Genomic DNA, 12791 nt, shown 5'->3' with positions numbered 1-12791 from the left:
GCTGTCTCCCTCTCTGTCAAATAAATAAATAATCTAAAAAAAAAAAAAAAGCCTGTTAACTCTAGAGAACAAACTGATGGTTACCAGAGGGGAGGTGGGGGGGTGGGGGATGGGTGACATAGGCGAGGAGGATTAGAATACACTTACCAAAGAAATAAAATAAAAGGCTTGAATTTCAGGAATCAGTTATCTGCTCTCTAGGAATTTATCCTGAAGCAATAAGCAGAAATCTAAGATTTATATGCAAGAATATTCTTTAAAGACATGACAACAAAATTTTAGAGATTCTAAATATTCAATAGCAGAACAATTAAATGATATAACTATTTAGAACTGTATTGCTGAAGAATGGCATTAAAAATACCATTAAAAAGGGAGGCACGAAACTATATATGATCCCAATTTTATGAAGAAATTCCTACATATATGTGTATACACACATATATGTACATACAAAGCACACACACACATTTTCTGTATTCTCTAAATTTGGTACAATGAGCACTTACTACTTTTTTTTAATCAGAGAAGTTGATGAAAAACATTAAGCGGCTCTCCGCAGGGAATGAGATCTTACAATTGTGCCCACCCTGTCCAATAACACTGCCACGAGTTCTGGACCAGGAGCGACTTTAGTGGTTTTTCCAACATCCACTATGGTGTTTTCCAAAGAGAGAGAAAACACACCATCATTTCTAAATTTAGTGACTCTTTTTGCTCTGGGTATGCTGTTACTTATTATTTTGTTTTGTTTTGCTTTTTGGTTTTGTTTTTCGTTAGTAGCTCCTAAGTCTAAATCTGGTACAGATGGATCTGAACGACGATGCCCAGGTCATGTGTCTGCATGTTAACTCCAAAGAAGCATGGGAAAGCAAGCATCTTGGGATTTTTCAGCCTCTACCACCAGATTAAAACACTAGGGAGGGGCGCCTGGGTGGCTCAGTCGTTAAGCGTCTGCCTTTGGCTCAGGGCGTGATCCCAGCGTTCTGGGATCGAGCCCCACATCAGGCTCCTCCGCTGGGAGCCTGCTTCTTCCTCTCCCACTCCCCCTGCTTGTGTTCCCTCTCTCGCTGGCTGTCTCTCTCTGTCAAATAAATAAAATCTTTTAAAAAAAGAAAAAACACTAGGGAATTCTAAAGTAGATAAGGGTTTCAAATGTTGAGTGATCAAAATAACAGCAAATGTCCACCAGATACCTTGCCCCTTAAAACCTTAGCATTACCTTTCTAGAATCAGAAAAAAAAAAAACAAAAACCAAAACTTAAAAAGAGATTAAATGGTTATAATTCTATTTCTGTGCACCCTAATATTTTCATCTATGATGAAATATATACTATTTGGATGAATGGAAATCAGCAGCCTCACATAAACTGAAAATGCTATTATTATTGACCTCTCAAGCTCTGTGACTATTTAAGACACTTTCTACACAGACTCTACAACACTCCACAGCATTTCCCAGGTATTCATTTATGCAATTCTTTGGAACTGTCCCAGACACATTTTTTTCTTTAAGATTTTATTTTTAAGTAATCTACACCCAAGGTGAGGCTCAGACTCACAACCCTGAGATCCAGAGTCTCATGCCCCTTCGACTAAGCCAGCCAGGCACATTTTTTTTTGTCTTCCACAACTCATCCTAATTCATGAATTCATGGTGTCAGACTGAAAATTTTCCAACTTAAATGCGAATTTTCTCTTAGGTGGTTTTGTTTTGTGTATCCCAATAGTGAAATTCAGGTGATGCTCTCCTTGTTTATCTGTTTCTGGTGATCTAAAGGTCATGGACACTAACATGTTATAGACAGCCCAGACAATTTTGCTCTCAAGCATTTTTTTCTAAGATTTTGTTTTTAAGTAAAAATACACCAAACACAGGGCTTGAACTCACAACCCTAAGATCAAGCGTCGCATGCTCCACCGACTGAGCCAGCCCCTCCAGCATTTTCTTAAGTCCAAATCCTACACACTGGTAATAATTATACTGTCACTTGGGGTCCATAACCTGATCTCACAAAGGAGACCAGTGGTACAATATTCTTTTTATGTGCCTCTTTTAAGCCTATCCCTACTAATAATGATAATATTACCAGTTCTTGACTAAACCAAAAAATTAAAGACATTAAATGAAGCATCTTTTACCACGAGTTTCTACCATCCTTTGTTTTTTCCATATGCTAAGCTTTACCAAAGCAATCTACAGATACAATGCAATCCCCATCAAAATTCCAATGCCATTTTTCACAGAAACAGAACAGTCCTAACATTTGCATGGAATCACAAAAAAACCAAATAGCCAAACAAAGCGTCCTGAGAAAAAACAAAGATGGAAGCATCATGCTCCCTGATTTCAAACCATATTATGAAACTATAGTAATCAACACAGTATGGTATCAGAATAAAAAGAGACATATAGGGGCGCCTGGGTGGCACAGCGGTTAAGCGTCTGCCTTTGGCTCAGGGCGCGATCCCGGCATTATGGGATCGAGCCCCACATCAGGCTCCTCTGCTATGAGCCTGCTTCTTCCTCTCCCACTCCCCCTGCTTGTGTTCCCTCTCTCGCTGGCTGTCTCTATCTCTGTCAAATAAATAAATAAAAATCTTTAAAAAAAAAAATCTGTTAAAACAAAAGAGACATATAGATGAATGGAAAAGTATAGAGAGCCCCAAAATAAACCCACACATATATGGTCAACTAATATACGACAAAGGAGCCAAAAATTTATCATGAAAAAAGCACAGTGTTTTCAATAAATGGTGTTGGAAAAACAGGAGAGCCACAGACAAGAGAATGGAAATGGACCTCTATTTTACACTGTACACAAAAATCAACTCAAAATGGATTAAAGACTTGAATGTAGGACCTGAAACCATAAAATTTCCAGAGGAAAACATAGGTGGTGTGCTCCCTGACACTGGTCTTGGCAATGATTTTTAGGATCTGACATCAAATACAAATACCATAAAAGACAAAATAAACAAGTGGACTCCATCAAACTAAAAAGCGTCTACACAGCAAAGGGAACCATCAACAAAATGAAAAGGCAACCTACTGAATAAGAGAAAATATTTGCTAATCATGTGTCTGAGAAGGGATTAATATCCAAAATATATAAACTCACACAAACTGAAGAGCATACAAACAATGTGATTAAAAGATGGGCAAAGAACTGAACAGACATGTTTACAAAGATACAGATAACCAACCGGTATGTGAAAAGATTCTCAATATCACTCATCATCAGGGAAATGCAAATCAATACCACAATCAGATATCACCTCCACCTGTTAGAATGGCCATTATCAAAAGGACAAGAAATAGTAAAAGCTGGCTAGGGCACAGAGAAGAGGCAGCCCTCCTACACTGGTGGTAACAATGTAAACTGGTGCCACCACTGTAGAAAACCCATGAAGGTTCCTCAAAAAATTAAAAAGAGAGCTCCCATAGGATCCAGTAACTCCACTGCTGTATATTTATCCAATAAAACCCAAAAACACTAATTCAAAAAACATATATGCACTCCCATGTTAATGGGACACTGCCGCATTATTTACAACAGCCAAGATATGGAAACAACCTAAGTGTATACTGAAGGATGAATGGATAAAGAAATGCGGTGTATATGTACAATGAAACATTATTATATGACATTAAATATCTATTATTCCATTGAATATGTGTATTAGTCCATAAAAAAAATTAAATCTTGGGAGTTCCAATCCAAGAAGGCAGTGTAAGAACACCCTCAACTCACCTCCACGACGGACACACCAAATCTGCACCTATTTATAGATCAGTTTCTCCTGAAGAACTAAGTGCTAACTGAACAGCTGCCACTCACCAAAAGATGGAGAAACCACACAGAGAATGGTGAGAGATGGGGACATGGTTACAAAGGGAAGCCACCCTTGATGATGCAAACTGCAGTGCGGAGGGACAGTGGAGAGGGACCCTGAGCAGATTCAACACTGGAGGACTGAGGCGGGAGCCACAGTTTGTAAGAGCAACATAAAAGACCCAGCCCTACAACCCTACCAAACAGCAGGGGAGCTGCTGGAACTGTCTGCAGGTCAAAGGGGCTGGTGAGCACCACAGTTATGTTCCTCTCCGCCCTGATGGAATGGACAGGAGCAGAGTATGGGCACCCTAGTCGGCCTGCTGCCCCACTGGGTGCCTGGCCCCTAATGCACACCAGCCTCGGCATGGTGCACAACAGGACACCCGGGGTCGGTGCTCACTATAGCTCCAGCCATCTCACCCAGGTCACACAGGGGCAAAGCACCCCAGAAGACTCTGGGCCCACACTACTTTGGCTCCAAACAACTCGCAGGGGGCGTGGAGCACCCCAGAATACCCTGGCTTTTACCCAGTTCAACTTCAGCTGGCCTCCCGGATGCCCTCAGCACAGAGCCTGGAACTAACTCAGCCCACACACACTTCAGCTTCAGCCGTCCTTCCAGGGCACCCTCAAAGCAGAGAGCCTGAGGACCCCACAGCCTGCACCCACTGCAGCTTTAGCTGTCCTGCATAGGTATCCTCTGCACAGAGAGCCCTGGCACTGCCCCAGCCCGTGTGCACATCAGCTCTAGCCATCCCACCAGGGCAGTGCTACTACAAAGTCTCCCAGGACTCCCAGTCCATACCAGTCACAGCCCTAGCCAGCCAACCACAGTTAGTGGGCACACACAGTCTCCACAGGGATGACCACACACGAGGTCATTCCTTCAAGTTTAGGAGAAGTAGTTGTTCCACGTAATTCAGAGAAACAAAGAAATTCAAACAAAATGAGAGAGGAATGTGCTCCAAATGAAAGAACAAGGCAAAACCTCAGAAAAAGAACTAAATGAAACAAGATAACCAATCTACATGATAAAGAGTTCAAAATAATGGTTATAAAGATCCTCACTAGAGAGGAGAGTGGATGAACTCGGTGAGAACTGCAACGAACAGAAAATACATCAAAGAACCAGTCAGAACTGAAGAATACAACAACTGAAATGAAAATACACTAGAGGGAATCAACAGTGGATTAGAGGACACAGAAGAACAGATCAGCAAGTGGAAGACAGGGTAATGCAAGCATCCCAGATGAAATGCAAAAGGAAAAAAGAATTTTTTAAAATGATTAGGTTATGGGATATCTCGGATAACATCCATATCTTGGATATCTGGGAGCAAACATTTGCGTTACAGAGATCCACGAGAAGAGACAGAAAGGTGGGACAGAAAACGCAGTTGAAAAAATAACAGCTAAAAACATCCTTAACCAGGGAAAGTAAACAGGTATCCAGGTTCAGGACGCACAAGGAGTTCCCAACAAGCTGAACTCAAGGGCATCCACACCACAACATATAATAATTACAATGTCAAAGAGGGGCTCCCAAGTGACTCAGTCAGTTAAGTGTCCAACTCTTGATTTCAGCTTAGGTAATATCTCGGGATCATGGGATCAAGCCCTGCATCAGGCTCCACGCTCACAGGGAATCTGCCAGAGACTCTCTCTCCCTCTTCCTTTGCCTCTCCCCCACTCTCTCTCTAAAATAAATAAATAAATCTTCAAAGTAAAATAAAATGTCAAAGATTGAAGATAAAAAGAGAATTATAAAAGCAGCAAGAGAGAAGCAACTATTTATGTACAAGGGAAACCCCATAAGGCTATCAGCTGATGTTGCAACAGAAACTTGGGGGATCAGAAGAGAGCGATAATGATATATTCAAAGTGCCGAAAGGAAGAAACCACAACCAAAAATACTCTACCTGGCAAGATTATCATTCACAATGTAAGGAGAAATACAGTGTTTCCCAGAAAAGATAAGTTAAAGGAGCTCATCACCACTAAACTGGCCTTATAAGAAATGTTAAAGGAACTTGTTTAAGTGGAAAAGAAAAGACCATGTTTAGAAGAAAATTATGAAAGGAAAAAATTTCATGAGTAAAAGCAAACACACAGTAATAGACCAATCACTTATAAGGCCAGTATGATGGTTAAAAGACAAAAGTAGTAAAATCAAATATATCTTAAAAAAATTAAGGGGATTCATAAAATAAAAGATGTAAAATATGGGGGATGGGGAGTATAAATGAAGTTCTTCAGAACATGTCTGGGGGTACCTGGGTGGGTCAGTCAGTTGGGTCCAACTCTTGATTTTGGCTCAGGTCATGATCTCAGAGTCATGAGATTGAGCCCCATGTTGTAGACTGAACTCCACGTGAGCCTGCTTGAGATTGTCTCTCTCCCTCTCCCTCTGCCCCTCCCCACTCACGTACCCCTCTCTCTCTCTCTCATTAAAAAAAAAAAAAGAATGTGTCTGAATTTAAGTGACCATCAACTTGATATAGACTGTTATATGCCTGAGATGTTATATATGAACTTCATGGTAACCACAAACCAAAGACCTATAATATACACACACACACAGACACACAAAGAAAGCCAAGCATAACAAAACAAAGTTGATCACAAGGAAAGAGAGCAAGAGAAGAAAGGAACAGAGAAGAACCACAAAAGCAACCAGAAAACAATTAACAAAATGGCCATAATACCTATCAATAATTACTTTAAACGTAAATGGTTTAAGTGCTCCAATTAAAAGACCTAGTGTAATGAAATACAAAAAAAAAGACCTACCTACATGCTGCCTACAAGAAATGAACTTCAGACCTAAAGACACATACGGACCGAAAGTGAAGGGATGGAAGAAAATATTCCATACAAATGGAAGAAGAAAAAAAAAAGTTAGGAAAGCAATACTTGTATCAGATGAGATAGATTTACAAATGCTGTAATAAAAGACAAAGAAGGGTATTACATAATGATAAAGGGATCATTCTAACAAGAGGATAAAACAATTATGAATATCTATACACCCAACAATGGAACACCTAAATACATAAATAATAAGAGACATAAAGGGAGACATTGACAGTAATACAGTAATAGTAGGGGACTTTAACATCCTGTTTACATCAATGGATAGATTATCCAGGAAGAAAATCAGTTACAAAACAGTGTCTCTATACAACACATTAAGCCAGATAAACTTAACAGATATATACAGAACATTCCTTCCCAAATCAACAGAATATACACTCTTTTCAAGTGTATATGGAACATTCTCCAGGACAGATCACACATTAGGCCACAAAACAAGTCTCAATAAATTTAATGAGACTGAAATAATATCAGGCATTTTTTTCTGACCACAACATTATGAAACTAGAAATGAATTACAAGAAAAATTGGAAACTAGAAAAAAACCCACAAACACATGGAGGCTAAATAACATGCTGTTAAATGACTAATGGATCAATAAAGAAATTAAAGAGGAAATAAAATACATGGACAGAAATGAAAACACAATGGTCCAAAATCTTGGGGGCACAGCTAAAGCAGTTCTAAGAGGGAAACTTACAACAATAGAGGCCTTTCTCAAGAAACAAAAAAAGTCTCAACCAATCTAGCCTCACATGTAAAAAAGGAAGAACAAAAAAAGCACAAAGTTAGTAGAAGAAAGGAAATAATAAAGATTAGAGTAGAATAAAGGACACAGACACTAAAAAAACAATAGAAAAGATCAATGAAACCAAGAGCTAGTTCTTTGAAAACTACTATGAAAAATTATATGCCAACAAATTGGACAACCTAGAAGAGACAGATAAATTCCTAGAAACATACCATCTTTTAAAATTGAATCTGGAAGAAATAGAAAATCTGAACAGACCAATTTCTAGTAATGAAATTGAACCAGGAATCAAAAAACTCCCAACAAATAAAAGTCCAGGACCAGATGGATTCACAGGTGAATTCTACCAAACATTTAAAGAAGAGCTAACAGCATTCTCAACCTATTCCAAAATACAGAAGAGGAAGGAAAGCTTTCAAATACATTATAAGAAGACAGCATTACCTTCATACCAAAACCAAAAACACTACAAAAACAGAAAACTACGAGCCAAAATTCCTGATGATAGACGCAAAAATCTTCAACAAAATATTAGCAAACTGCATAAAACAATACATTAGAAGTATCATTCACACAATCAAGTGAGATTTATTCTGGCGATGTAAGGATAGTTCACTATCTGTAAATCAATCAATAGGATATGCCACATTAACAAAATGAAGGACAGAAATCATATGAGCGTTTCAACAAATGCAGACAAGGCATTTGACAAAAATCTGACATCATTCATGACAAAAAAAAAAAAAACTCTCAAAAAGTTGGGTTTTGAGGAAACATACCTCAACAACAAAAAGTCGACATATATGAAAAACCCACAACTAACATCATACTCAGTGATGAAAAACTGAGAGCTTTTCCCCTAAGGTCAGGAGTAAGACAAGGATACCCACTTCACCACTTCTATTCAACATAGTACTGGAAGTCCAAGCCACAGCAATCAGAAAAGATAAAGAAATAAAAGGAATCCACATTGGTAAAGAAGAAGTAAAGTGTCATTATTTTCAGGTGACATGATACTATACACAGAAAACCCTAAACATTCAACCAAAAAACTGCTAACAGTAAATTTAGTAAAGTTGTAGAGTACAAAATCAATATACAGAAATCTGTTGCATTTCTATACACTAATAATGAAGCAGTGAAAGAAAAATTAAGAAAACAATTACATTTAAAATTATACCAACAAGAATAAAATACCTGGGAATAAACTTAAGCACACAGGTGAAAGCCTTCTACTCTGAAAATTATAAAACACTGATGAGAGAAATTAAAGACAACATAAACAAATGGAAAGATATCCCATGCTCATGGACTGGAAGAATTAATACTGTTAAAATGTCAATACTACCCAAAGCTATCTACATATTCAAGCCAATCCCTATCAAAATACTACCAGCATTTTTCTCAGAACTAGAACAATCCTAAAATTTGTATGGAACCACAAAAGAACCCACATACATAATCAAATCAACATTGAGAAAGAACAACAAAACTGGAGGTATCATAATTCCAAACTTCAGGATTATTATAGTACTATAATTATCAAAACAGTATGGCACAGGAACAAAAATAGACACATAGAGCAATGGAACAGAATAGACAGCCCAGAAATAAACATACACTTACATGGTCAATTAACCTATGATTAAAGTGGCCAGAATATACAATGGGGAAAAGATGGTCTCTTCAATAAATGGTGCTGGGAAAACTAGATGGCTACACATGAAAGAATAAAACTAGATCACTTTCTAACACCATACACAAAAATAAACTCAAAATAGATGAAAGACGTAAACGTGAGACTTAAAGCCATAAAATTCCTAGAAGTAAATAGCAGTCAATAATCTCTTTGGCACTGATCTTAGCAACATGTTTCTAGATAATGGCTCCTCGGGCAAGGGAAACAAGCAAAAACAAACTATTGGGACTACATCAACATAAAAAGCGTTTGTTCAGTGAAGGAAACCAGCAAAAAAACAAAAAGGCAACCTACTGAACGGAAGAAGCTATTTGCAAATGACATACTGGATAAAGGGTCGATGTCCAAAATACATAAAGAACTTACACAACTCAACACCAAAAACTCCCACGTAACCTGATCAAAAATGAGCAAGGACCTGAAAAGACATTTTTCTAAAGATGTACAAACATCCAACGGACACATGAGAAGATGTCTAATCATCATTAATAATCAGGGAATTACCAATCAAAACCACAATGAGGTATCACTTGACACCTGTCAGAATGGCTACTATTAAAACCACAAGAGACAACAAGTGTTGGTGAGGATGTGGAGGAAAGGGAACCCTCATGCACTGTTGCTGGGAATATAAATTGGGGCAGCCACGACAGAATAGTAGGGAAGTTCCTTAAAAAAAAGAAAATTAAAAATAGACGTATACATTCCAGCAAATTCCACTACGATTTACCCAAAGAAAACTGAAACACTAATTTGAAAAGATACATGCACCCCTATGTTTATTGCAGCGCTATTTACAACAGCCAAGACAGGGAAGCCACCCAAGTGATCACTGATAGATGAATGGATAAAGAACATGGATGGCCCTAGATGGTATGGTGCTAAGTGAAGTACGTCAGAGAAAGACAAATACTATGATTTTACTTACATGTGGAATCTAAAAAACAAAATACATCAACAAAAGAAGCAGAAAGAAACCCACAGGACAAAATGGTGGTTGCCAAAGAGGGGAGGTATGGGGAGATGAGCAAAAAAGAGTGAAGGGGAGTGGGAAGTACAGACTTCTAGTTATCGAATGAGTAAACCACAGGGAGGAGACGTACAGCACAGGGTATGAAGTCAACAGCATGGTAATGCCATTGTATGGTGACAGATGGCAGCGACACCCGTGGTGAGCACAGCCGAATTTACAGCGTCTACTTTTCACCTCCTAGATAGCTGTTACAGGTCTAATTCTACCTTGTAGGGAAGTATTTCCTCAAAGAACAGTTTATTTTTTTTCCCTCCAAGAACATTTTAAAAAGCAGCAAAGAGATGTTTGATGTTCAACTGCTTAGTGAAAAAATGTGGGTGCAAAATCACATGACAACATCTAAGTAAAAATATTCAGCCATATGGACAAATCCTTGGAAGGGAATACCAAGTCATGAAAATACTTGCTTTTGTTAAGAAGATGAAATTGTCCATTGCAGAACAGTTATTTGATAATTAAAGAAGATAATTTTTTAAACGCCAAGATGTTTCCTAACTTGAAAAAAGCACAGATCTGACAGTTGTCACTGGTTCTTATAGTTTCTCTTATTTCTTTATGTTTCTAACCACTTTATATAGTCTGTCTTCTCACACATACACACACACTGTTCACCTTATCAATAATCCCAAGTATGTGGGAATGAAAAGTGGGAGGGGAAGATGGCCCTTGCTTGCCATACACAAAACCACTATCTCAGTGGGTCTCGGTGTCTTTAAAAATAACATATATATATATATACACACCTAGTTTTTGTTTACTATAAACAAAACCGCTATGAATATTCTTGTACAAGCCTCCATACGGGTGTGTGTGTGTGTGTATATATATATATATACATATATACACATACCTCCAGAAAGTCACTTTCACTGTTCTTTCCGAAATTGATGATAAAAACCCTTCTGAGACACAAAAGTGACAGAGTATGTCATACAGGGAAGCATGCCTATCCCTCTGTCCTGCTGCCACTGCACTGATTTGCAGACACGTTAGTATGCCCCCTTCTGTCTCTAGAAAGCCACAATCACACATTTTCCCCATTCTGTTTCTAATTGTCCTTAAGCTACATGCGCATAAATAAATTCAACCCTCTATTTTCTTCATTTTCCCTCCCCATATGATAATGGGATGACAGAAGAGCCAATAACCTCTGGACCTAAGCAACGTAGGCTCTTGTCCTCCCTCACTCTGATGCCCTGGTCAGGCAGTGATCTGATTACGCCACTGCAATTTTTCCACTTAAAGATTACGAGTGTGGACTCTATTCCTTGTTTTCTGCACGTACATGGACCACAGAAGGAAGCAACAAAATTCTTCCCCAGGATTTAAAGCTGAGCTACCGGGGCGCCTGGGTGGCACAGCTGTTAAGTGTCTGCCTTCGGCTCAGGGCGTGATCCCGGCGTTCCGGGATCGAGTCCCACATCAGGCTCTTCCGCTATGAGCCTGCTTCTTCCTCTCCCACTCCCCCTGCTTGTGTTCCCTCTCTCGCTGGCTGTCTCTATTTCTGTCGAATAAATAAATAAAATCTTTAAAAAAAAAAAAAAAAAAAGCTGAGCTACCCTAGCGAGAGCTCTGCATTCCAAAGCAGCAGAAACAGGAGAGAAATAGGTTAGCTGCCCAAAGCAATGTGTGTGCAGTGTTAGCTAACCAGAATCACTGTCAAAGCACTGTAATTCGTTTTATTTCTAATTTTTAATACCTCGGTTGAGGTATAATTTATATCCAGTAAACTCTGCATGTCTAAAGTGTAGAATTTAAGTTCTGACGTAAGTACATGCTTGCAAAACCGTCACCACAATCAAGACAATAAGTGTACCCATCACCCCCAAAAGTGATTCCTTCACAATCCCCATTATGCCCCCCTCTACAACACCCATCCCCAAGCAACCATGGATCTGTGTTTGGTCTCCACATATTTGTTTTTCTTTTCTAGAATTTTATATAAATAAACCATACTGTATGTACTCTTTTGTCTGTGCTCATTCAGAATATTTTAACATTTATCAACTTTTTGCCTGTTTCAATAATTCATTCCTTTTTATTGCTGAATAATGTGTGTATGCGTATTGTTTATTTATCAGCCTGTGGATGGCTATTTGGGTTGTTTCTAGTTTTTATTTATTACAAACAAAACTGCTATGAATATTCCTGTACAAGCCTCCATATGGGCATGCACTTTATTTCTCTTGGCTAGGCACCTAGCAGTGGAACGGCTGGGTCAGATAGAAGGTATACGCTTCACTGGTTAGGAAACTGCCAAACTCGTTCCGAAGTGCACTATCTGACATTCCCACCCACTGTGCATGAAAGGGCCAGCTCCTGGGCATCCTCTCTGACACTTGATATGACCCGTCTCCACAACTGCGGACTTCCTATTATCCGTGTACTGTGGTACCTCATTGCAGCTCTAATTCGCATCTTCCTAATGACTATGATGATGTACATCTTTTCACGTGTTACTTGACACCATCCGTGTATCTTCTTTGGTGAAGTCTGTTCAGATCTTCTGTCCATTTTTATAGAACCGTTTCTTATTATTGAGCTTTGACGTTTCATTATATATTTTGGATTCAAGTCCTTTATGAGATACGTGAT

Source organism: Ursus maritimus, unplaced genomic scaffold (assembly GCF_017311325.1).
Source record: "Ursus maritimus isolate PB19 unplaced genomic scaffold, ASM1731132v1 scaffold_5, whole genome shotgun sequence".
NCBI lineage: Eukaryota > Metazoa > Chordata > Mammalia > Carnivora > Ursidae > Ursus > Ursus maritimus.
This window is presented reverse-complemented; position numbering follows the sequence as displayed.